The sequence below is a fragment of the Orbicella franksi genome, unplaced genomic scaffold (assembly GCF_964199315.1).
Source record: "Orbicella franksi unplaced genomic scaffold, jaOrbFran1.1 SCAFFOLD_344, whole genome shotgun sequence".
NCBI lineage: Eukaryota > Metazoa > Cnidaria > Anthozoa > Scleractinia > Merulinidae > Orbicella > Orbicella franksi.
In genome coordinates this window covers 1-20,034 of record NW_027671046.1, presented here as the reverse complement: position 1 = coordinate 20,034, position 20,034 = coordinate 1, and the positions used below count along the sequence as shown (strand labels likewise).

The 20,034-nt window shown below is 44.5% G+C and overlaps 39 non-coding genes across 39 annotated transcripts; all 39 read right to left on the bottom strand.

Moving 5' to 3' along the window:
* Window positions 1-360: 360 nt before the first annotated feature.
* Window positions 361-479, bottom strand: LOC145477106 (5S ribosomal RNA). Its single transcript, XR_014047624.1, has one exon. It is a non-coding gene; the product is annotated as a 5S ribosomal RNA (ribosomal RNA).
* Window positions 480-863: 384 nt separating this feature from the next.
* LOC145477105 (5S ribosomal RNA) lies at window positions 864-982 on the bottom strand. Its single transcript, XR_014047623.1, has one exon. It is a non-coding gene; the product is annotated as a 5S ribosomal RNA (ribosomal RNA).
* A 384-nt stretch (window positions 983-1,366) lies between these two features.
* On the bottom strand, window positions 1,367-1,485 carry LOC145477104 (5S ribosomal RNA). Its single transcript, XR_014047622.1, has one exon. It is a non-coding gene; the product is annotated as a 5S ribosomal RNA (ribosomal RNA).
* Window positions 1,486-1,867: 382 nt separating this feature from the next.
* Window positions 1,868-1,986, bottom strand: LOC145477103 (5S ribosomal RNA). Its single transcript, XR_014047621.1, has one exon. It is a non-coding gene; the product is annotated as a 5S ribosomal RNA (ribosomal RNA).
* A 384-nt stretch (window positions 1,987-2,370) lies between these two features.
* Window positions 2,371-2,489, bottom strand: LOC145477101 (5S ribosomal RNA). The gene has a single exon (XR_014047619.1). It is a non-coding gene; the product is annotated as a 5S ribosomal RNA (ribosomal RNA).
* Window positions 2,490-2,871: 382 nt separating this feature from the next.
* LOC145477100 (5S ribosomal RNA) lies at window positions 2,872-2,990 on the bottom strand. The gene has a single exon (XR_014047618.1). It is a non-coding gene; the product is annotated as a 5S ribosomal RNA (ribosomal RNA).
* Window positions 2,991-3,374: 384 nt separating this feature from the next.
* On the bottom strand, window positions 3,375-3,493 carry LOC145477098 (5S ribosomal RNA). The gene has a single exon (XR_014047617.1). It is a non-coding gene; the product is annotated as a 5S ribosomal RNA (ribosomal RNA).
* Window positions 3,494-3,878: 385 nt separating this feature from the next.
* Window positions 3,879-3,997, bottom strand: LOC145477097 (5S ribosomal RNA). Its single transcript, XR_014047616.1, has one exon. It is a non-coding gene; the product is annotated as a 5S ribosomal RNA (ribosomal RNA).
* Window positions 3,998-4,380: 383 nt separating this feature from the next.
* LOC145477096 (5S ribosomal RNA) lies at window positions 4,381-4,499 on the bottom strand. Its single transcript, XR_014047615.1, has one exon. It is a non-coding gene; the product is annotated as a 5S ribosomal RNA (ribosomal RNA).
* A 384-nt stretch (window positions 4,500-4,883) lies between these two features.
* Window positions 4,884-5,002, bottom strand: LOC145477095 (5S ribosomal RNA). The gene has a single exon (XR_014047614.1). It is a non-coding gene; the product is annotated as a 5S ribosomal RNA (ribosomal RNA).
* A 384-nt stretch (window positions 5,003-5,386) lies between these two features.
* LOC145477094 (5S ribosomal RNA) lies at window positions 5,387-5,505 on the bottom strand. The gene has a single exon (XR_014047613.1). It is a non-coding gene; the product is annotated as a 5S ribosomal RNA (ribosomal RNA).
* Window positions 5,506-5,888: 383 nt separating this feature from the next.
* Window positions 5,889-6,007, bottom strand: LOC145477093 (5S ribosomal RNA). The gene has a single exon (XR_014047612.1). It is a non-coding gene; the product is annotated as a 5S ribosomal RNA (ribosomal RNA).
* Window positions 6,008-6,390: 383 nt separating this feature from the next.
* Window positions 6,391-6,509, bottom strand: LOC145477092 (5S ribosomal RNA). Its single transcript, XR_014047611.1, has one exon. It is a non-coding gene; the product is annotated as a 5S ribosomal RNA (ribosomal RNA).
* Window positions 6,510-6,893: 384 nt separating this feature from the next.
* LOC145477091 (5S ribosomal RNA) lies at window positions 6,894-7,012 on the bottom strand. The gene has a single exon (XR_014047610.1). It is a non-coding gene; the product is annotated as a 5S ribosomal RNA (ribosomal RNA).
* Window positions 7,013-7,396: 384 nt separating this feature from the next.
* LOC145477089 (5S ribosomal RNA) lies at window positions 7,397-7,515 on the bottom strand. Its single transcript, XR_014047608.1, has one exon. It is a non-coding gene; the product is annotated as a 5S ribosomal RNA (ribosomal RNA).
* A 385-nt stretch (window positions 7,516-7,900) lies between these two features.
* Window positions 7,901-8,019, bottom strand: LOC145477088 (5S ribosomal RNA). Its single transcript, XR_014047607.1, has one exon. It is a non-coding gene; the product is annotated as a 5S ribosomal RNA (ribosomal RNA).
* Window positions 8,020-8,404: 385 nt separating this feature from the next.
* LOC145477087 (5S ribosomal RNA) lies at window positions 8,405-8,523 on the bottom strand. The gene has a single exon (XR_014047606.1). It is a non-coding gene; the product is annotated as a 5S ribosomal RNA (ribosomal RNA).
* Window positions 8,524-8,907: 384 nt separating this feature from the next.
* On the bottom strand, window positions 8,908-9,026 carry LOC145477086 (5S ribosomal RNA). The gene has a single exon (XR_014047605.1). It is a non-coding gene; the product is annotated as a 5S ribosomal RNA (ribosomal RNA).
* Window positions 9,027-9,410: 384 nt separating this feature from the next.
* LOC145477085 (5S ribosomal RNA) lies at window positions 9,411-9,529 on the bottom strand. Its single transcript, XR_014047604.1, has one exon. It is a non-coding gene; the product is annotated as a 5S ribosomal RNA (ribosomal RNA).
* A 383-nt stretch (window positions 9,530-9,912) lies between these two features.
* LOC145477084 (5S ribosomal RNA) lies at window positions 9,913-10,031 on the bottom strand. The gene has a single exon (XR_014047603.1). It is a non-coding gene; the product is annotated as a 5S ribosomal RNA (ribosomal RNA).
* Window positions 10,032-10,415: 384 nt separating this feature from the next.
* LOC145477082 (5S ribosomal RNA) lies at window positions 10,416-10,534 on the bottom strand. Its single transcript, XR_014047602.1, has one exon. It is a non-coding gene; the product is annotated as a 5S ribosomal RNA (ribosomal RNA).
* Window positions 10,535-10,918: 384 nt separating this feature from the next.
* Window positions 10,919-11,037, bottom strand: LOC145477081 (5S ribosomal RNA). Its single transcript, XR_014047601.1, has one exon. It is a non-coding gene; the product is annotated as a 5S ribosomal RNA (ribosomal RNA).
* Window positions 11,038-11,421: 384 nt separating this feature from the next.
* Window positions 11,422-11,540, bottom strand: LOC145477080 (5S ribosomal RNA). Its single transcript, XR_014047600.1, has one exon. It is a non-coding gene; the product is annotated as a 5S ribosomal RNA (ribosomal RNA).
* A 384-nt stretch (window positions 11,541-11,924) lies between these two features.
* On the bottom strand, window positions 11,925-12,043 carry LOC145477079 (5S ribosomal RNA). Its single transcript, XR_014047599.1, has one exon. It is a non-coding gene; the product is annotated as a 5S ribosomal RNA (ribosomal RNA).
* Window positions 12,044-12,427: 384 nt separating this feature from the next.
* On the bottom strand, window positions 12,428-12,546 carry LOC145477077 (5S ribosomal RNA). Its single transcript, XR_014047597.1, has one exon. It is a non-coding gene; the product is annotated as a 5S ribosomal RNA (ribosomal RNA).
* A 384-nt stretch (window positions 12,547-12,930) lies between these two features.
* On the bottom strand, window positions 12,931-13,049 carry LOC145477076 (5S ribosomal RNA). Its single transcript, XR_014047596.1, has one exon. It is a non-coding gene; the product is annotated as a 5S ribosomal RNA (ribosomal RNA).
* A 375-nt stretch (window positions 13,050-13,424) lies between these two features.
* LOC145477075 (5S ribosomal RNA) lies at window positions 13,425-13,543 on the bottom strand. Its single transcript, XR_014047595.1, has one exon. It is a non-coding gene; the product is annotated as a 5S ribosomal RNA (ribosomal RNA).
* Window positions 13,544-13,928: 385 nt separating this feature from the next.
* LOC145477074 (5S ribosomal RNA) lies at window positions 13,929-14,047 on the bottom strand. Its single transcript, XR_014047594.1, has one exon. It is a non-coding gene; the product is annotated as a 5S ribosomal RNA (ribosomal RNA).
* A 385-nt stretch (window positions 14,048-14,432) lies between these two features.
* On the bottom strand, window positions 14,433-14,551 carry LOC145477073 (5S ribosomal RNA). Its single transcript, XR_014047593.1, has one exon. It is a non-coding gene; the product is annotated as a 5S ribosomal RNA (ribosomal RNA).
* Window positions 14,552-14,936: 385 nt separating this feature from the next.
* LOC145477072 (5S ribosomal RNA) lies at window positions 14,937-15,055 on the bottom strand. The gene has a single exon (XR_014047592.1). It is a non-coding gene; the product is annotated as a 5S ribosomal RNA (ribosomal RNA).
* A 385-nt stretch (window positions 15,056-15,440) lies between these two features.
* LOC145477071 (5S ribosomal RNA) lies at window positions 15,441-15,559 on the bottom strand. Its single transcript, XR_014047591.1, has one exon. It is a non-coding gene; the product is annotated as a 5S ribosomal RNA (ribosomal RNA).
* A 385-nt stretch (window positions 15,560-15,944) lies between these two features.
* LOC145477070 (5S ribosomal RNA) lies at window positions 15,945-16,063 on the bottom strand. The gene has a single exon (XR_014047590.1). It is a non-coding gene; the product is annotated as a 5S ribosomal RNA (ribosomal RNA).
* Window positions 16,064-16,448: 385 nt separating this feature from the next.
* On the bottom strand, window positions 16,449-16,567 carry LOC145477069 (5S ribosomal RNA). The gene has a single exon (XR_014047589.1). It is a non-coding gene; the product is annotated as a 5S ribosomal RNA (ribosomal RNA).
* A 385-nt stretch (window positions 16,568-16,952) lies between these two features.
* On the bottom strand, window positions 16,953-17,071 carry LOC145477068 (5S ribosomal RNA). The gene has a single exon (XR_014047588.1). It is a non-coding gene; the product is annotated as a 5S ribosomal RNA (ribosomal RNA).
* A 385-nt stretch (window positions 17,072-17,456) lies between these two features.
* On the bottom strand, window positions 17,457-17,575 carry LOC145477113 (5S ribosomal RNA). Its single transcript, XR_014047631.1, has one exon. It is a non-coding gene; the product is annotated as a 5S ribosomal RNA (ribosomal RNA).
* A 385-nt stretch (window positions 17,576-17,960) lies between these two features.
* On the bottom strand, window positions 17,961-18,079 carry LOC145477102 (5S ribosomal RNA). The gene has a single exon (XR_014047620.1). It is a non-coding gene; the product is annotated as a 5S ribosomal RNA (ribosomal RNA).
* Window positions 18,080-18,463: 384 nt separating this feature from the next.
* Window positions 18,464-18,582, bottom strand: LOC145477090 (5S ribosomal RNA). The gene has a single exon (XR_014047609.1). It is a non-coding gene; the product is annotated as a 5S ribosomal RNA (ribosomal RNA).
* Window positions 18,583-18,967: 385 nt separating this feature from the next.
* Window positions 18,968-19,086, bottom strand: LOC145477078 (5S ribosomal RNA). Its single transcript, XR_014047598.1, has one exon. It is a non-coding gene; the product is annotated as a 5S ribosomal RNA (ribosomal RNA).
* Window positions 19,087-19,471: 385 nt separating this feature from the next.
* On the bottom strand, window positions 19,472-19,590 carry LOC145477061 (5S ribosomal RNA). Its single transcript, XR_014047583.1, has one exon. It is a non-coding gene; the product is annotated as a 5S ribosomal RNA (ribosomal RNA).
* Between the last annotated feature and the right edge of the window lie 444 nt (window positions 19,591-20,034).

Genomic DNA, 20,034 nt, shown 5'->3' with positions numbered 1-20,034 from the left:
CAATTGCTTGGACTCTCTTTTAAGTCTCTTAGAAGGAAGGCCTTTAATTGCTGTTGTGATGAATTTCCAATTACGTCTCGGCTACTTAACCCAGAGATTCCAAAGCCAGCTAAGACTTCAAATCACAAAAGGGCGATTCTCCAATGGTCAGTCATCAAAGCCACATTCAAGAGATTGCCTCCAGTGTGCTGCTCAGTGTTGCAGTGCTGTAATCAAACAAGAAAATCTTCTAATATGCTGTCAACTTGCTGGAAAAATAATTCAAAAAAAAAAAGACAACATTTTGAAAACAGAGGGATCAATGATGTGGAGGCGTATGGAAATCTTCTCTGAAGAGTCCAGTCCCAAAATGGGTCCAAAAGTCTACAACACGGCGTATTCCCAGGTGGTCACCCAGCCAGGTACTGACGCCGCCCAACAGGACTTGACTTCGGTGATCGGACGAGAACCGGTACGTTCCCTGTGGTGTGGTCGTAGACGAAAGAAACAACTCAAACCTTGCCCAATTGCTTGGACTCTCTTTTAAGTCTCTTAGAAGGAAGGCCTTTAATTGCTGTTGTGATGAATTTCCAATTACGTCTCGGCTACTTAACCCAGAGATTCCAAAGCCAGCTAAGACTTCAAATCACAAAAGGGCGATTCTCCAATGGTCAGTCATCAAAGCCACATTCAAGAGATTGCCTCCAGTGTGCTGCTCAGTGTTGCAGTGCTGTAATCAAACAAGAAAATCTTCTAATATGCTGTCAACTTGCTGGAAAAATAATTCAAAAAAAAAAAGACAACATTTTGAAAACAGAGGGATCAATGATGTGGAGGCGTATGGAAATCTTCTCTGAAGAGTCCAGTCCCAAAATGGGTCCAAAAGTCTACAACACGGCGTATTCCCAGGTGGTCACCCAGCCAGGTACTGACGCCGCCCAACAGGACTTGACTTCGGTGATCGGACGAGAACCGGTACGTTCCCTGTGGTGTGGTCGTAGACGAAAGAAACAACTCAAACCTTGCCCAATTGCTTGGACTCTCTTTTAAGTCTCTTAGAAGGAAGGCCTTTAATTGCTGTTGTGATGAATTTCCAATTACGTCTCGGCTACTTAACCCAGAGATTCCAAAGCCAGCTAAGACTTCAAATCACAAAAGGGCGATTCTCCAATGGTCAGTCATCAAAGCCACATTCAAGAGATTGCCTCCAGTGTGCTGCTCAGTGTTGCAGTGCTGTAATCAAACAAGAAAATCTTCTAATATGCTGTCAACTTGCTGGAAAAATAATTCAAAAAAAAAAAGACAACATTTTGAAAACAGAGGGATCAATGATGTGGAGGCGTATGGAAATCTTCTCTGAAGAGTCCAGTCCCAAAATGGGTCCAAAAGTCTACAACACGGCGTATTCCCAGGTGGTCACCCAGCCAGGTACTGACGCCGCCCAACAGGACTTGACTTCGGTGATCGGACGAGAACCGGTACGTTCCCTGTGGTGTGGTCGTAGACGAAAGAAACAACTCAAACCTTGCCCAATTGCTTGGACTCTCTTTTAAGTCTCTTAGAAGGAAGGCCTTTAATTGCTGTTGTGATGAATTTCCAATTACGTCTCGGCTACTTAACCCAGAGATTCCAAAGCCAGCTAAGACTTCAAATCACAAAAGGGCGATTCTCCAATGGTCAGTCATCAAGCCACATTCAAGAGATTGCCTCCAGTGTGCTGCTCAGTGTTGCAGTGCTGTAATCAAACAAGAAAATCTTCTAATATGCTGTCAACTTGCTGGAAAAATAATTCAAAAAAAAAAAGACAACATTTTGAAAACAGAGGGATCAATGATGTGGAGGCGTATGGAAATCTTCTCTGAAGAGTCCAGTCCCAAATGGGTCCAAAAGTCTACAACACGGCGTATTCCCAGGTGGTCACCCAGCCAGGTACTGACGCCGCCCAACAGGACTTGACTTCGGTGATCGGACGAGAACCGGTACGTTCCCTGTGGTGTGGTCGTAGACGAAAGAAACAACTCAAACCTTGCCCAATTGCTTGGACTCTCTTTTAAGTCTCTTAGAAGGAAGGCCTTTAATTGCTGTTGTGATGAATTTCCAATTACGTCTCGGCTACTTAACCCAGAGATTCCAAAGCCAGCTAAGACTTCAAATCACAAAAGGGCGATTCTCCAATGGTCAGTCATCAAAGCCACATTCAAGAGATTGCCTCCAGTGTGCTGCTCAGTGTTGCAGTGCTGTAATCAAACAAGAAAATCTTCTAATATGCTGTCAACTTGCTGGAAAAATAATTCAAAAAAAAAAAGACAACATTTTGAAAACAGAGGGATCAATGATGTGGAGGCGTATGGAAATCTTCTCTGAAGAGTCCAGTCCCAAAATGGGTCCAAAAGTCTACAACACGGCGTATTCCCAGGTGGTCACCCAGCCAGGTACTGACGCCGCCCAACAGGACTTGACTTCGGTGATCGGACGAGAACCGGTACGTTCCCTGTGGTGTGGTCGTAGACGAAAGAAACAACTCAAACCTTGCCCAATTGCTTGGACTCTCTTTTAAGTCTCTTAGAAGGAAGGCCTTTAATTGCTGTTGTGATGAATTTCCAATTACGTCTCGGCTACTTAACCAGAGATTCCAAAGCCAGCTAAGACTTCAAATCACAAAAGGGCGATTCTCCAATGGTCAGTCATCAAAGCCACATTCAAGAGATTGCCTCCAGTGTGCTGCTCAGTGTTGCAGTGCTGTAATCAAACAAGAAAATCTTCTAATATGCTGTCAACTTGCTGGAAAAATAATTCAAAAAAAAAAGACAACATTTTGAAAACAGAGGGATCAATGATGTGGAGGCGTATGGAAATCTTCTCTGAAGAGTCCAGTCCCAAAATGGGTCCAAAAGTCTACAACACGGCGTATTCCCAGGTGGTCACCCAGCCAGGTACTGACGCCGCCCAACAGGACTTGACTTCGGTGATCGGACGAGAACCGGTACGTTCCCTGTGGTGTGGTCGTAGACGAAAGAAACAACTCAAACCTTGCCCAATTGCTTGGACTCTCTTTTAAGTCTCTTAGAAGGAAGGCCTTTAATTGCTGTTGTGATGAATTTCCAATTACGTCTCGGCTACTTAACCCAGAGATTCCAAAGCCAGCTAAGACTTCAAATCACAAAAGGGCGATTCTCCAATGGTCAGTCATCAAAGCCACATTCAAGAGATTGCCTCCAGTGTGCTGCTCAGTGTTGCAGTGCTGTAATCAAACAAGAAAATCTTCTAATATGCTGTCAACTTGCTGGAAAAATAATTCAAAAAAAAAAAGACAACATTTTGAAAACAGAGGGATCAATGATGTGGAGGCGTATGGAAATCTTCTCTGAAGAGTCCAGTCCCAAAATGGGTCCAAAAGTCTACAACACGGCGTATTCCCAGGTGGTCACCCAGCCAGGTACTGACGCCGCCCAACAGGACTTGACTTCGGTGATCGGACGAGAACCGGTACGTTCCCTGTGGTGTGGTCGTAGACGAAAGAAACAACTCAAACCTTGCCCAATTGCTTGGACTCTCTTTTAAGTCTCTTAGAAGGAAGGCCTTTAATTGCTGTTGTGATGAATTTCCAATTACGTCTCGGCTACTTAACCCAGAGATTCCAAAGCCAGCTAAGACTTCAAATCACAAAAGGGCGATTCTCCAATGGTCAGTCATCAAAGCCACATTCAAGAGATTGCCTCCAGTGTGCTGCTCAGTGTTGCAGTGCTGTAATCAAACAAGAAAATCTTCTAATATGCTGTCAACTTGCTGGAAAAATAATTCAAAAAAAAAAAGACAACATTTTGAAAACAGAGGGATCAATGATGTGGGAGGCGTATGGAAATCTTCTCTGAAGAGTCCAGTCCCAAAATGGGTCCAAAAGTCTACAACACGGCGTATTCCCAGGTGGTCACCCAGCCAGGTACTGACGCCGCCCAACAGGACTTGACTTCGGTGATCGGACGAGAACCGGTACGTTCCCTGTGGTGTGGTCGTAGACGAAAGAAACAACTCAAACCTTGCCCAATTGCTTGGACTCTCTTTTAAGTCTCTTAGAAGGAAGGCCTTTAATTGCTGTTGTGATGAATTTCCAATTACGTCTCGGCTACTTAACCCAGAGATTCCAAAGCCAGCTAAGACTTCAAATCACAAAAGGGCGATTCTCCAATGGTCAGTCATCAAAGCCACATTCAAGAGATTGCCTCCAGTGTGCTGCTCAGTGTTGCAGTGCTGTAATCAAACAAGAAAATCTTCTAATATGCTGTCAACTTGCTGGAAAAATAATTCAAAAAAAAAAGACAACATTTTGAAAACAGAGGGATCAATGATGTGGAGGCGTATGGAAATCTTCTCTGAAGAGTCCAGTCCCAAAATGGGTCCAAAAGTCTACAACACGGCGTATTCCCAGGTGGTCACCCAGCCAGGTACTGACGCCGCCCAACAGGACTTGACTTCGGTGATCGGACGAGAACCGGTACGTTCCCTGTGGTGTGGTCGTAGACGAAAGAAACAACTCAAACCTTGCCCAATTGCTTGGACTCTCTTTTAAGTCTCTTAGAAGGAAGGCCTTTAATTGCTGTTGTGATGAATTTCCAATTACGTCTCGGCTACTTAACCCAGAGATTCCAAAGCCAGCTAAGACTTCAAATCACAAAAGGGCGATTCTCCAATGGTCAGTCATCAAAGCCACATTCAAGAGATTGCCTCCAGTGTGCTGCTCAGTGTTGCAGTGCTGTAATCAAACAAGAAAATCTTCTAATATGCTGTCAACTTGCTGGAAAAATAATTCAAAAAAAAAAAGACAACATTTTGAAAACAGAGGGATCAATGATGTGGAGGCGTATGGAAATCTTCTCTGAAGAGTCCAGTCCCAAAATGGGTCCAAAAGTCTACAACACGGCGTATTCCCAGGTGGTCACCCAGCCAGGTACTGACGCCGCCCAACAGGACTTGACTTCGGTGATCGGACGAGAACCGGTACGTTCCCTGTGGTGTGGTCGTAGACGAAAGAAACAACTCAAACCTTGCCCAATTGCTTGGACTCTCTTTTAAGTCTCTTAGAAGGAAGGCCTTTAATTGCTGTTGTGATGAATTTCCAATTACGTCTCGGCTACTTAACCCAGAGATTCCAAAGCCAGCTAAGACTTCAAATCACAAAAGGGCGATTCTCCAATGGTCAGTCATCAAAGCCACATTCAAGAGATTGCCTCCAGTGTGCTGCTCAGTGTTGCAGTGCTGTAATCAAACAAGAAAATCTTCTAATATGCTGTCAACTTGCTGGAAAAATAATTCAAAAAAAAAAAGACAACATTTTGAAAACAGAGGGATCAATGATGTGGAGGCGTATGGAAATCTTCTCTGAAGAGTCCAGTCCCAAAATGGGTCCAAAAGTCTACAACACGGCGTATTCCCAGGTGGTCACCCAGCCAGGTACTGACGCCGCCCAACAGGACTTGACTTCGGTGATCGGACGAGAACCGGTACGTTCCCTGTGGTGTGGTCGTAGACGAAAGAAACAACTCAAACCTTGCCCAATTGCTTGGACTCTCTTTTAAGTCTCTTAGAAGGAAGGCCTTTAATTGCTGTTGTGATGAATTTCCAATTACGTCTCGGCTACTTAACCCAGAGATTCCAAAGCCAGCTAAGACTTCAAATCACAAAAGGGCGATTCTCCAATGGTCAGTCATCAAAGCCACATTCAAGAGATTGCCTCCAGTGTGCTGCTCAGTGTTGCAGTGCTGTAATCAAACAAGAAAATCTTCTAATATGCTGTCAACTTGCTGGAAAAATAATTCAAAAAAAAAAGACAACATTTTGAAAACAGAGGGATCAATGATGTGGAGGCGTATGGAAATCTTCTCTGAAGAGTCCAGTCCCAAAATGGGTCCAAAAGTCTACAACACGGCGTATTCCCAGGTGGTCACCCAGCCAGGTACTGACGCCGCCCAACAGGACTTGACTTCGGTGATCGGACGAGAACCGGTACGTTCCCTGTGGTGTGGTCGTAGACGAAAGAAACAACTCAAACCTTGCCCAATTGCTTGGACTCTCTTTTAAGTCTCTTAGAAGGAAGGCCTTTAATTGCTGTTGTGATGAATTTCCAATTACGTCTCGGCTACTTAACCCAGAGATTCCAAAGCCAGCTAAGACTTCAAATCACAAAAGGGCGATTCTCCAATGGTCAGTCATCAAAGCCACATTCAAGAGATTGCCTCCAGTGTGCTGCTCAGTGTTGCAGTGCTGTAATCAAACAAGAAAATCTTCTAATATGCTGTCAACTTGCTGGAAAAATAATTCAAAAAAAAAAGACAACATTTTGAAAACAGAGGGATCAATGATGTGGAGGCGTATGGAAATCTTCTCTGAAGAGTCCAGTCCCAAAATGGGTCCAAAAGTCTACAACACGGCGTATTCCCAGGTGGTCACCCAGCCAGGTACTGACGCCGCCCAACAGGACTTGACTTCGGTGATCGGACGAGAACCGGTACGTTCCCTGTGGTGTGGTCGTAGACGAAAGAAACAACTCAAACCTTGCCCAATTGCTTGGACTCTCTTTTAAGTCTCTTAGAAGGAAGGCCTTTAATTGCTGTTGTGATGAATTTCCAATTACGTCTCGGCTACTTAACCCAGAGATTCCAAAGCCAGCTAAGACTTCAAATCACAAAAGGGCGATTCTCCAATGGTCAGTCATCAAAGCCACATTCAAGAGATTGCCTCCAGTGTGCTGCTCAGTGTTGCAGTGCTGTAATCAAACAAGAAAATCTTCTAATATGCTGTCAACTTGCTGGAAAAATAATTCAAAAAAAAAAAGACAACATTTTGAAAACAGAGGGATCAATGATGTGGAGGCGTATGGAAATCTTCTCTGAAGAGTCCAGTCCCAAAATGGGTCCAAAAGTCTACAACACGGCGTATTCCCAGGTGGTCACCCAGCCAGGTACTGACGCCGCCCAACAGGACTTGACTTCGGTGATCGGACGAGAACCGGTACGTTCCCTGTGGTGTGGTCGTAGACGAAAGAAACAACTCAAACCTTGCCCAATTGCTTGGACTCTCTTTTAAGTCTCTTAGAAGGAAGGCCTTTAATTGCTGTTGTGATGAATTTCCAATTACGTCTCGGCTACTTAACCCAGAGATTCCAAAGCCAGCTAAGACTTCAAATCACAAAAGGGCGATTCTCCAATGGTCAGTCATCAAAGCCACATTCAAGAGATTGCCTCCAGTGTGCTGCTCAGTGTTGCAGTGCTGTAATCAAACAAGAAAATCTTCTAATATGCTGTCAACTTGCTGGAAAAATAATTCAAAAAAAAAAAGACAACATTTTGAAAACAGAGGGATCAATGATGTGGAGGCGTATGGAAATCTTCTCTGAAGAGTCCAGTCCCAAAATGGGTCCAAAAGTCTACAACACGGCGTATTCCCAGGTGGTCACCCAGCCAGGTACTGACGCCGCCCAACAGGACTTGACTTCGGTGATCGGACGAGAACCGGTACGTTCCCTGTGGTGTGGTCGTAGACGAAAGAAACAACTCAAACCTTGCCCAATTGCTTGGACTCTCTTTTAAGTCTCTTAGAAGGAAGGCCTTTAATTGCTGTTGTGATGAATTTCCAATTACGTCTCGGCTACTTAACCCAGAGATTCCAAAGCCAGCTAAGACTTCAAATCACAAAAGGGCGATTCTCCAATGGTCAGTCATCAAAGCCACATTCAAGAGATTGCCTCCAGTGTGCTGCTCAGTGTTGCAGTGCTGTAATCAAACAAGAAAATCTTCTAATATGCTGTCAACTTGCTGGAAAAATAATTCAAAAAAAAAAAAGACAACATTTTGAAAACAGAGGGATCAATGATGTGGAGGCGTATGGAAATCTTCTCTGAAGAGTCCAGTCCCAAAATGGGTCCAAAAGTCTACAACACGGCGTATTCCCAGGTGGTCACCCAGCCAGGTACTGACGCCGCCCAACAGGACTTGACTTCGGTGATCGGACGAGAACCGGTACGTTCCCTGTGGTGTGGTCGTAGACGAAAGAAACAACTCAAACCTTGCCCAATTGCTTGGACTCTCTTTTAAGTCTCTTAGAAGGAAGGCCTTTAATTGCTGTTGTGATGAATTTCCAATTACGTCTCGGCTACTTAACCCAGAGATTCCAAAGCCAGCTAAGACTTCAAATCACAAAAGGGCGATTCTCCAATGGTCAGTCATCAAAGCCACATTCAAGAGATTGCCTCCAGTGTGCTGCTCAGTGTTGCAGTGCTGTAATCAAACAAGAAAATCTTCTAATATGCTGTCAACTTGCTGGAAAAATAATTCAAAAAAAAAAAGACAACATTTTGAAAACAGAGGGATCAATGATGTGGAGGCGTATGGAAAATCTTCTCTGAAGAGTCCAGTCCCAAAATGGGTCCAAAAGTCTACAACACGGCGTATTCCCAGGTGGTCACCCAGCCAGGTACTGACGCCGCCCAACAGGACTTGACTTCGGTGATCGGACGAGAACCGGTACGTTCCCTGTGGTGTGGTCGTAGACGAAAGAAACAACTCAAACCTTGCCCAATTGCTTGGACTCTCTTTTAAGTCTCTTAGAAGGAAGGCCTTTAATTGCTGTTGTGATGAATTTCCAATTACGTCTCGGCTACTTAACCCAGAGATTCCAAAGCCAGCTAAGACTTCAAATCACAAAAGGGCGATTCTCCAATGGTCAGTCATCAAAGCCACATTCAAGAGATTGCCTCCAGTGTGCTGCTCAGTGTTGCAGTGCTGTAATCAAACAAGAAAATCTTCTAATATGCTGTCAACTTGCTGGAAAAATAATTCAAAAAAAAAAAGACAACATTTTGAAAACAGAGGGATCAATGATGTGGAGGCGTATGGAAATCTTCTCTGAAGAGTCCAGTCCCAAAATGGGTCCAAAAGTCTACAACACGGCGTATTCCCAGGTGGTCACCCAGCCAGGTACTGACGCCGCCCAACAGGACTTGACTTCGGTGATCGGACGAGAACCGGTACGTTCCCTGTGGTGTGGTCGTAGACGAAAGAAACAACTCAAACCTTGCCCAATTGCTTGGACTCTCTTTTAAGTCTCTTAGAAGGAAGGCCTTTAATTGCTGTTGTGATGAATTTCCAATTACGTCTCGGCTACTTAACCCAGAGATTCCAAAGCCAGCTAAGACTTCAAATCACAAAAGGGCGATTCTCCAATGGTCAGTCATCAAAGCCACATTCAAGAGATTGCCTCCAGTGTGCTGCTCAGTGTTGCAGTGCTGTAATCAAACAAGAAAATCTTCTAATATGCTGTCAACTTGCTGGAAAAATAATTCAAAAAAAAAAAGACAACATTTTGAAAACAGAGGGATCAATGATGTGGAGGCGTATGGAAATCTTCTCTGAAGAGTCCAGTCCCAAAATGGGTCCAAAAGTCTACAACACGGCGTATTCCCAGGTGGTCACCCAGCCAGGTACTGACGCCGCCCAACAGGACTTGACTTCGGTGATCGGACGAGAACCGGTACGTTCCCTGTGGTGTGGTCGTAGACGAAAGAAACAACTCAAACCTTGCCCAATTGCTTGGACTCTCTTTTAAGTCTCTTAGAAGGAAGGCCTTTAATTGCTGTTGTGATGAATTTCCAATTACGTCTCGGCTACTTAACCCAGAGATTCCAAAGCCAGCTAAGACTTCAAATCACAAAAGGGCGATTCTCCAATGGTCAGTCATCAAAGCCACATTCAAGAGATTGCCTCCAGTGTGCTGCTCAGTGTTGCAGTGCTGTAATCAAACAAGAAAATCTTCTAATATGCTGTCAACTTGCTGGAAAAATAATTCAAAAAAAAAAGACAACATTTTGAAAACAGAGGGATCAATGATGTGGAGGCGTATGGAAATCTTCTCTGAAGAGTCCAGTCCCAAAATGGGTCCAAAAGTCTACAACACGGCGTATTCCCAGGTGGTCACCCAGCCAGGTACTGACGCCGCCCAACAGGACTTGACTTCGGTGATCGGACGAGAACCGGTACGTTCCCTGTGGTGTGGTCGTAGACGAAAGAAACAACTCAAACCTTGCCCAATTGCTTGGACTCTCTTTTAAGTCTCTTAGAAGGAAGGCCTTTAATTGCTGTTGTGATGAATTTCCAATTACGTCTCGGCTACTTAACCCAGAGATTCCAAAGCCAGCTAAGACTTCAAATCACAAAAGGGCGATTCTCCAATGGTCAGTCATCAAAGCCACATTCAAGAGATTGCCTCCAGTGTGCTGCTCAGTGTTGCAGTGCTGTAATCAAACAAGAAAATCTTCTAATATGCTGTCAACTTGCTGGAAAAATAATTCAAAAAAAAAAAGACAACATTTTGAAAACAGAGGGATCAATGATGTGGAGGCGTATGGAAATCTTCTCTGAAGAGTCCAGTCCCAAAATGGGTCCAAAAGTCTACAACACGGCGTATTCCCAGGTGGTCACCCAGCCAGGTACTGACGCCGCCCAACAGGACTTGACTTCGGTGATCGGACGAGAACCGGTACGTTCCCTGTGGTGTGGTCGTAGACGAAAGAAACAACTCAAACCTTGCCCAATTGCTTGGACTCTCTTTTAAGTCTCTTAGAAGGAAGGCCTTTAATTGCTGTTGTGATGAATTTCCAATTACGTCTCGGCTACTTAACCCAGAGATTCCAAAGCCAGCTAAGACTTCAAATCACAAAAGGGCGATTCTCCAATGGTCAGTCATCAAAGCCACATTCAAGAGATTGCCTCCAGTGTGCTGCTCAGTGTTGCAGTGCTGTAATCAAACAAGAAAATCTTCTAATATGCTGTCAACTTGCTGGAAAAATAATTCAAAAAAAAAAAGACAACATTTTGAAAACAGAGGGATCAATGATGTGGAGGCGTATGGAAATCTTCTCTGAAGAGTCCAGTCCCAAAATGGGTCCAAAAGTCTACAACACGGCGTATTCCCAGGTGGTCACCCAGCCAGGTACTGACGCCGCCCAACAGGACTTGACTTCGGTGATCGGACGAGAACCGGTACGTTCCCTGTGGTGTGGTCGTAGACGAAAGAAACAACTCAAACCTTGCCCAATTGCTTGGACTCTCTTTTAAGTCTCTTAGAAGGAAGGCCTTTAATTGCTGTTGTGATGAATTTCCAATTACGTCTCGGCTACTTAACCCAGAGATTCCAAAGCCAGCTAAGACTTCAAATCACAAAAGGGCGATTCTCCAATGGTCAGTCATCAAAGCCACATTCAAGAGATTGCCTCCAGTGTGCTGCTCAGTGTTGCAGTGCTGTAATCAAACAAGAAAATCTTCTAATATGCTGTCAACTTGCTGGAAAAATAATTCAAAAAAAAAAAGACAACATTTTGAAAACAGAGGGATCAATGATGTGGAGGCGTATGGAAATCTTCTCTGAAGAGTCCAGTCCCAAAATGGGTCCAAAAGTCTACAACACGGCGTATTCCCAGGTGGTCACCCAGCCAGGTACTGACGCCGCCCAACAGGACTTGACTTCGGTGATCGGACGAGAACCGGTACGTTCCCTGTGGTGTGGTCGTAGACGAAAGAAACAACTCAAACCTTGCCCAATTGCTTGGACTCTCTTTTAAGTCTCTTAGAAGGAAGGCCTTTAATTGCTGTTGTGATGAATTTCCAATTACGTCTCGGCTACTTAACCCAGAGATTCCAAAGCCAGCTAAGACTTCAAATCACAAAAGGGCGATTCTCCAATGGTCAGTCATCAAAGCCACATTCAAGAGATTGCCTCCAGTGTGCTGCTCAGTGTTGCAGTGCTGTAATCAAACAAGAAAATCTTCTAATATGCTGTCAACTTGCTGGAAAAATAATTCAAAAAAAAAAAGACAACATTTTGAAAACAGAGGGATCAATGATGTGGAGGCGTATGGAAATCTTCTCTGAAGAGTCCAGTCCCAAAATGGGTCCAAAAGTCTACAACACGGCGTATTCCCAGGTGGTCACCCAGCCAGGTACTGACGCCGCCCAACAGGACTTGACTTCGGTGATCGGACGAGAACCGGTACGTTCCCTGTGGTGTGGTCGTAGACGAAAGAAACAACTCAAACCTTGCCCAATTGCTTGGACTCTCTTTTAAGTCTCTTAGAAGGAAGGCCTTTAATTGCTGTTGTGATGAATTTCCAATTACGTCTCGGCTACTTAACCCAGAGATTCCAAAGCCAGCTAAGACTTCAAATCACAAAAGGGCGATTCTCCAATGGTCAGTCATCAAAGCCACATTCAAGAGATTGCCTCCAGTGTGCTGCTCAGTGTTGCAGTGCTGTAATCAAACAAGAAAATCTTCTAATATGCTGTCAACTTGCTGGAAAAATAATTCAAAAAAAAAAAGACAACATTTTGAAAACAGAGGGATCAATGATGTGGAGGCGTATGGAAATCTTCTCTGAAGAGTCCAGTCCCAAAATGGGTCCAAAAGTCTACAACACGGCGTATTCCCAGGTGGTCACCCAGCCAGGTACTGACGCCGCCCAACAGGACTTGACTTCGGTGATCGGACGAGAACCGGTACGTTCCCTGTGGTGTGGTCGTAGACGAAAGAAACAACTCAAACCTTGCCCAATTGCTTGGACTCTCTTTTAAGTCTCTTAGAAGGAAGGCCTTTAATTGCTGTTGTGATGAATTTCCAATTACGTCTCGGCTACTTAACCCAGAGATTCCAAAGCCAGCTAAGACTTCAAATCACAAAAGGGCGATTCTCCAATGGTCAGTCATCAAAGCCACATTCAAGAGATTGCCTCCAGTGTGCTGCTCAGTGTTGCAGTGCTGTAATCAAACAAGAAAATCTTCTAATATGCTGTCAACTTGCTGGAAAAATAATTCAAAAAAAAAAAGACAACATTTTGAAAACAGAGGGATCAATGATGTGGAGGCGTATGGAAATCTTCTCTGAAGAGTCCAGTCCCAAAATGGGTCCAAAAGTCTACAACACGGCGTATTCCCAGGTGGTCACCCAGCCAGGTACTGACGCCGCCCAACAGGACTTGACTTCGGTGATCGGACGAGAACCGGTACGTTCCCTGTGGTGTGGTCGTAGACGAAAGAAACAACTCAAACCTTGCCCAATTGCTTGGACTCTCTTTTAAGTCTCTTAGAAGGAAGGCCTTTAATTGCTGTTGTGATGAATTTCCAATTACGTCTCGGCTACTTAACCCAGAGATTCCAAAGCCAGCTAAGACTTCAAATCACAAAAGGGCGATTCTCCAATGGTCAGTCATCAAAGCCACATTCAATCCAGTGTGCTGCTCAGTGTTGCAGTGCTGTAATCAAACAAGAAAATCTTCTAATATGCTGTCAACTTGCTGGAAAAATAATTCCAAAAAAAAAAGACAACATTTTGAAAACAGAGGGATCAATGATGTGGAGGCGTATGGAAATCTTCTCTGAAGAGTCCAGTCCCAAAATGGGTCCAAAAGTCTACAACACGGCGTATTCCCAGGTGGTCACCCAGCCAGGTACTGACGCCGCCCAACAGGACTTGACTTCGGTGATCGGACGAGAACCGGTACGTTCCCTGTGGTGTGGTCGTAGACGAAAGAAACAACTCAAACCTTGCCCAATTGCTTGGACTCTCTTTTAAGTCTCTTAGAAGGAAGGCCTTTAATTGCTGTTGTGATGAATTTCCAATTACGTCTCGGCTACTTAACCCAGAGATTCCAAAGCCAGCTAAGACTTCAAATCACAAAAGGGCGATTCTCCAATGGTCAGTCATCAAAGCCACATTCAAGAGATTGCCTCCAGTGTGCTGCTCAGTGTTGCAGTGCTGTAATCAAACAAGAAAATCTTCTAATATGCTGTCAACTTGCTGGAAAAATAATTCCAAAAAAAAAAAGACAACATTTTGAAAACAGAGGGATCAATGATGTGGAGGCGTATGGAAATCTTCTCTGAAGAGTCCAGTCCCAAAATGGGTCCAAAAGTCTACAACACGGCGTATTCCCAGGTGGTCACCCAGCCAGGTACTGACGCCGCCCAACAGGACTTGACTTCGGTGATCGGACGAGAACCGGTACGTTCCCTGTGGTGTGGTCGTAGACGAAAGAAACAACTCAAACCTTGCCCAATTGCTTGGACTCTCTTTTAAGTCTCTTAGAAGGAAGGCCTTTAATTGCTGTTGTGATGAATTTCCAATTACGTCTCGGCTACTTAACCCAGAGATTCCAAAGCCAGCTAAGACTTCAAATCACAAAAGGGCGATTCTCCAATGGTCAGTCATCAAAGCCACATTCAAGAGATTGCCTCCAGTGTGCTGCTCAGTGTTGCAGTGCTGTAATCAAACAAGAAAATCTTCTAATATGCTGTCAACTTGCTGGAAAAATAATTCCAAAAAAAAAAAGACAACATTTTGAAAACAGAGGGATCAATGATGTGGAGGCGTATGGAAATCTTCTCTGAAGAGTCCAGTCCCAAAATGGGTCCAAAAGTCTACAACACGGCGTATTCCCAGGTGGTCACCCAGCCAGGTACTGACGCCGCCCAACAGGACTTGACTTCGGTGATCGGACGAGAACCGGTACGTTCCCTGTGGTGTGGTCGTAGACGAAAGAAACAACTCAAACCTTGCCCAATTGCTTGGACTCTCTTTTAAGTCTCTTAGAAGGAAGGCCTTTAATTGCTGTTGTGATGAATTTCCAATTACGTCTCGGCTACTTAACCCAGAGATTCCAAAGCCAGCTAAGACTTCAAATCACAAAAGGGCGATTCTCCAATGGTCAGTCATCAAAGCCACATTCAAGAGATTGCCTCCAGTGTGCTGCTCAGTGTTGCAGTGCTGTAATCAAACAAGAAAATCTTCTAATATGCTGTCAACTTGCTGGAAAAATAATTCCAAAAAAAAAAAGACAACATTTTGAAAACAGAGGGATCAATGATGTGGAGGCGTATGGAAATCTTCTCTGAAGAGTCCAGTCCCAAAATGGGTCCAAAAGTCTACAACACGGCGTATTCCCAGGTGGTCACCCAGCCAGGTACTGACGCCGCCCAACAGGACTTGACTTCGGTGATCGGACGAGAACCGGTACGTTCCCTGTGGTGTGGTCGTAGACGAAAGAAACAACTCAAACCTTGCCCAATTGCTTGGACTCTCTTTTAAGTCTCTTAGAAGGAAGGCCTTTAATTGCTGTTGTGATGAATTTCCAATTACGTCTCGGCTACTTAACCCAGAGATTCCAAAGCCAGCTAAGACTTCAAATCACAAAAGGGCGATTCTCCAATGGTCAGTCATCAAAGCCACATTCAAGAGATTGCCTCCAGTGTGCTGCTCAGTGTTGCAGTGCTGTAATCAAACAAGAAAATCTTCTAATATGCTGTCAACTTGCTGGAAAAATAATTCCAAAAAAAAAAAGACAACATTTTGAAAACAGAGGGATCAATGATGTGGAGGCGTATGGAAATCTTCTCTGAAGAGTCCAGTCCCAAAATGGGTCCAAAAGTCTACAACACGGCGTATTCCCAGGTGGTCACCCAGCCAGGTACTGACGCCGCCCAACAGGACTTGACTTCGGTGATCGGACGAGAACCGGTACGTTCCCTGTGGTGTGGTCGTAGACGAAAGAAACAACTCAAACCTTGCCCAATTGCTTGGACTCTCTTTTAAGTCTCTTAGAAGGAAGGCCTTTAATTGCTGTTGTGATGAATTTCCAATTACGTCTCGGCTACTTAACCCAGAGATTCCAAAGCCAGCTAAGACTTCAAATCACAAAAGGGCGATTCTCCAATGGTCAGTCATCAAAGCCACATTCAAGAGATTGCCTCCAGTGTGCTGCTCAGTGTTGCAGTGCTGTAATCAAACAAGAAAATCTTCTAATATGCTGTCAACTTGCTGGAAAAATAATTCCAAAAAAAAAAAGACAACATTTTGAAAACAGAGGGATCAATGATGTGGAGGCGTATGGAAATCTTCTCTGAAGAGTCCAGTCCCAAAATGGGTCCAAAAGTCTACAACACGGCGTATTCCCAGGTGGTCACCCAGCCAGGTACTGACGCCGCCCAACAGGACTTGACTTCGGTGATCGGACGAGAACCGGTACGTTCCCTGTGGTGTGGTCGTAGACGAAAGAAACAACTCAAACCTTGCCCAATTGCTTGGACTCTCTTTTAAGTCTCTTAGAAGGAAGGCCTTTAATTGCTGTTGTGATGAATTTCCAATTACGTCTCGGCTACTTAACCCAGAGATTCCAAAGCCAGCTAAGACTTCAAATCACAAAAGGGCGATTCTCCAATGGTCAGTCATCAAAGCCACATTCAAGAGATTGCCTCCAGTGTGCTGCTCAGTGTTGCAGTGCTGTAATCAAACAAGAAAATCTTCTAATATGCTGTCAACTTGCTGGAAAAATAATTCCAAAAAAAAAAAGACAACATTTTGAAAACAGAGGGATCAATGATGTGGAGGCGTATGGAAATCTTCTCTGAAGAGTCCAGTCCCAAAATGGGTCCAAAAGTCTACAACACGGCGTATTCCCAGGTGGTCACCCAGCCAGGTACTGACGCCGCCCAACAGGACTTGACTTCGGTGATCGGACGAGAACCGGTACGTTCCCTGTGGTGTGGTCGTAGACGAAAGAAACAACTCAAACCTTGCCCAATTGCTTGGACTCTCTTTTAAGTCTCTTAGAAGGAAGGCCTTTAATTGCTGTTGTGATGAATTTCCAATTACGTCTCGGCTACTTAACCCAGAGATTCCAAAGCCAGCTAAGACTTCAAATCACAAAAGGGCGATTCTCCAATGGTCAGTCATCAAAGCCACATTCAAGAGATTGCCTCCAGTGTGCTGCTCAGTGTTGCAGTGCTGTAATCAAACAAGAAAATCTTCTAATATGCTGTCAACTTGCTGGAAAAATAATTCCAAAAAAAAAAAGACAACATTTTGAAAACAGAGGGATCAATGATGTGGAGGCGTATGGAAATCTTCTCTGAAGAGTCCAGTCCCAAAATGGGTCCAAAAGTCTACAACACGGCGTATTCCCAGGTGGTCACCCAGCCAGGTACTGACGCCGCCCAACAGGACTTGACTTCGGTGATCGGACGAGAACCGGTACGTTCCCTGTGGTGTGGTCGTAGACGAAAGAAACAACTCAAACCTTGCCCAATTGCTTGGACTCTCTTTTAAGTCTCTTAGAAGGAAGGCCTTTAATTGCTGTTGTGATGAATTTCCAATTACGTCTCGGCTACTTAACCCAGAGATTCCAAAGCCAGCTAAGACTTCAAATCACAAAAGGGCGATTCTCCAATGGTCAGTCATCAAAGCCACATTCAAGAGATTGCCTCCAGTGTGCTGCTCAGTGTTGCAGTGCTGTAATCAAACAAGAAAATCTTCTAATATGCTGTCAACTTGCTGGAAAAATAATTCCAAAAAAAAAAAGACAACATTTTGAAAACAGAGGGATCAATGATGTGGAGGCGTATGGAAATCTTCTCTGAAGAGTCCAGTCCCAAAATGGGTCCAAAAGTCTACAACACGGCGTATTCCCAGGTGGTCACCCAGCCAGGTACTGACGCCGCCCAACAGGACTTGACTTCGGTGATCGGACGAGAACCGGTACGTTCCCTGTGGTGTGGTCGTAGACGAAAGAAACAACTCAAACCTTGCCCAATTGCTTGGACTCTCTTTTAAGTCTCTTAGAAGGAAGGCCTTTAATTGCTGTTGTGATGAATTTCCAATTACGTCTCGGCTACTTAACCCAGAGATTCCAAAGCCAGCTAAGACTTCAAATCACAAAAGGGCGATTCTCCAATGGTCAGTCATCAAAGCCACATTCAAGAGATTGCCTCCAGTGTGCTGCTCAGTGTTGCAGTGCTGTAATCAAACAAGAAAATCTTCTAATATGCTGTCAACTTGCTGGAAAAATAATTCCAAAAAAAAAAAGACAACATTTTGAAAACAGAGGGATCAATGATGTGGAGGCGTATGGAAATCTTCTCTGAAGAGTCCAGTCCCAAAATGGGTCCAAAAGTCTACAACACGGCGTATTCCCAGGTGGTCACCCAGCCAGGTACTGACGCCGCCCAACAGGACTTGACTTCGGTGATCGGACGAGAACCGGTACGTTCCCTGTGGTGTGGTCGTAGACGAAAGAAACAACTCAAACCTTGCCCAATTGCTTGGACTCTCTTTTAAGTCTCTTAGAAGGAAGGCCTTTAATTGCTGTTGTGATGAATTTCCAATTACGTCTCGGCTACTTAACCCAGAGATTCCAAAGCCAGCTAAGACTTCAAATCACAAAAGGGCGATTCTCCAATGGTCAGTCATCAAAGCCACATTCAAGAGATTGCCTCCAGTGTGCTGCTCAGTGTTGCAGTGCTGTAATCAAACAAGAAAATCTTCTAATATGCTGTCAACTTGCTGGAAAAATAATTCCAAAAAAAAAAGACAACATTTTGAAAACAGAGGGATCAATGATGTGGAGGCGTATGGAAATCTTCTCTGAAGAGTCCAGTCCCAAAATGGGTCCAAAAGTCTACAACACGGCGTATTCCCAGGTGGTCACCCAGCCAGGTACTGACGCCGCCCAACAGGACTTGACTTCGGTGATCGGACGAGAACCGGTACGTTCCCTGTGGTGTGGTCGTAGACGAAAGAAACAACTCAAACCTTGCCCAATTGCTTGGACTCTCTTTTAAGTCTCTTAGAAGGAAGGCCTTTAATTGCTGTTGTGATGAATTTCCAATTACGTCTCGGCTACTTAACCCAGAGATTCCAAAGCCAGCTAAGACTTCAAATCACAAAAGGGCGATTCTCCAATGGTCAGTCATCAAAGCCACATTCAAGAGATTGCCTCCAGTGTGCTGCTCAGTGTTGCAGTGCTGTAATCAAACAAGAAAATCTTCTAATATGCTGTCAACTTGCTGGAAAAATAATTCCAAAAAAAAAAAGACAACATTTTGAAAACAGAGGGATCAATGATGTGGAGGCGTATGGAAATCTTCTCTGAAGAGTCCAGTCCCAAAATGGGTCCAAAAGTCTACAACACGGCGTATTCCCAGGTGGTCACCCAGCCAGGTACTGACGCCGCCCAACAGGACTTGACTTCGGTGATCGGACGAGAACCGGTACGTTCCCTGTGGTGTGGTCGTAGACGAAAGAAACAACTCAAACCTTGCCCAATTGCTTGGACTCTCTTTTAAGTCTCTTAGAAGGAAGGCCTTTAATTGCTGTTGTGATGAATTTCCAATTACGTCTCGGCTACTTAACCCAGAGATTCCAAAGCCAGCTAAGACTTCAAATCACAAAAGGGCGATTCTCCAATGGTCAGTCATCAAAGCCACATTCAAGAGATTGCCTCCAGTGTGCTGCTCAGTGTTGCAGTGCTGTAATCAAACAAGAAAATCTTCTAATATGCTGTCAACTTGCTGGAAAAATAATTCCAAAAAAAAAAAGACAACATTTTGAAAACAGAGGGATCAATGATGTGGAGGCGTATGGAAATCTTCTCTGAAGAGTCCAGTCCCAAAATGGGTCCAAAAGTCTACAACACGGCGTATTCCCAGGTGGTCACCCAGCCAGGTACTGACGCCGCCCAACAGGACTTGACTTCGGTGATCGGACGAGAACCGGTACGTTCCCTGTGGTGTGGTCGTAGACGAAAGAAACAACTCAAACCTTGCCCAATTGCTTGGACTCTCTTTTAAGTCTCTTAGAAGGAAGGCCTTTAATTGCTGTTGTGATGAATTTCCAATTACGCTCGGCTACTTAACCCAGAGATTCCAAAGCCAGCTAAGACTTCAAATCACAAAAGGGCGATTCTCCAATGGTCAGTCATCAAAGCCACATTCAAGAGATTGCCTCCAGTGTGCTGCTCAGTGTTGCAGTGCTGTAATCAAACAAGAAAATCTTCTAATATGCTGTCAACTTGCTGGAAAAATAATTCCAAAAAAAAAAAGACAACATTTTGAAAACAGAGGGATCAATGATGTGGAGGCGTATGGAAATCTTCTCTGAAGAGTCCAGTCCCAAAATGGGTCCAAAAGTCTACAACACGGCGTATTCCCAGGTGGTCACCCAGCCAGGTACTGACGCCGCCCAACA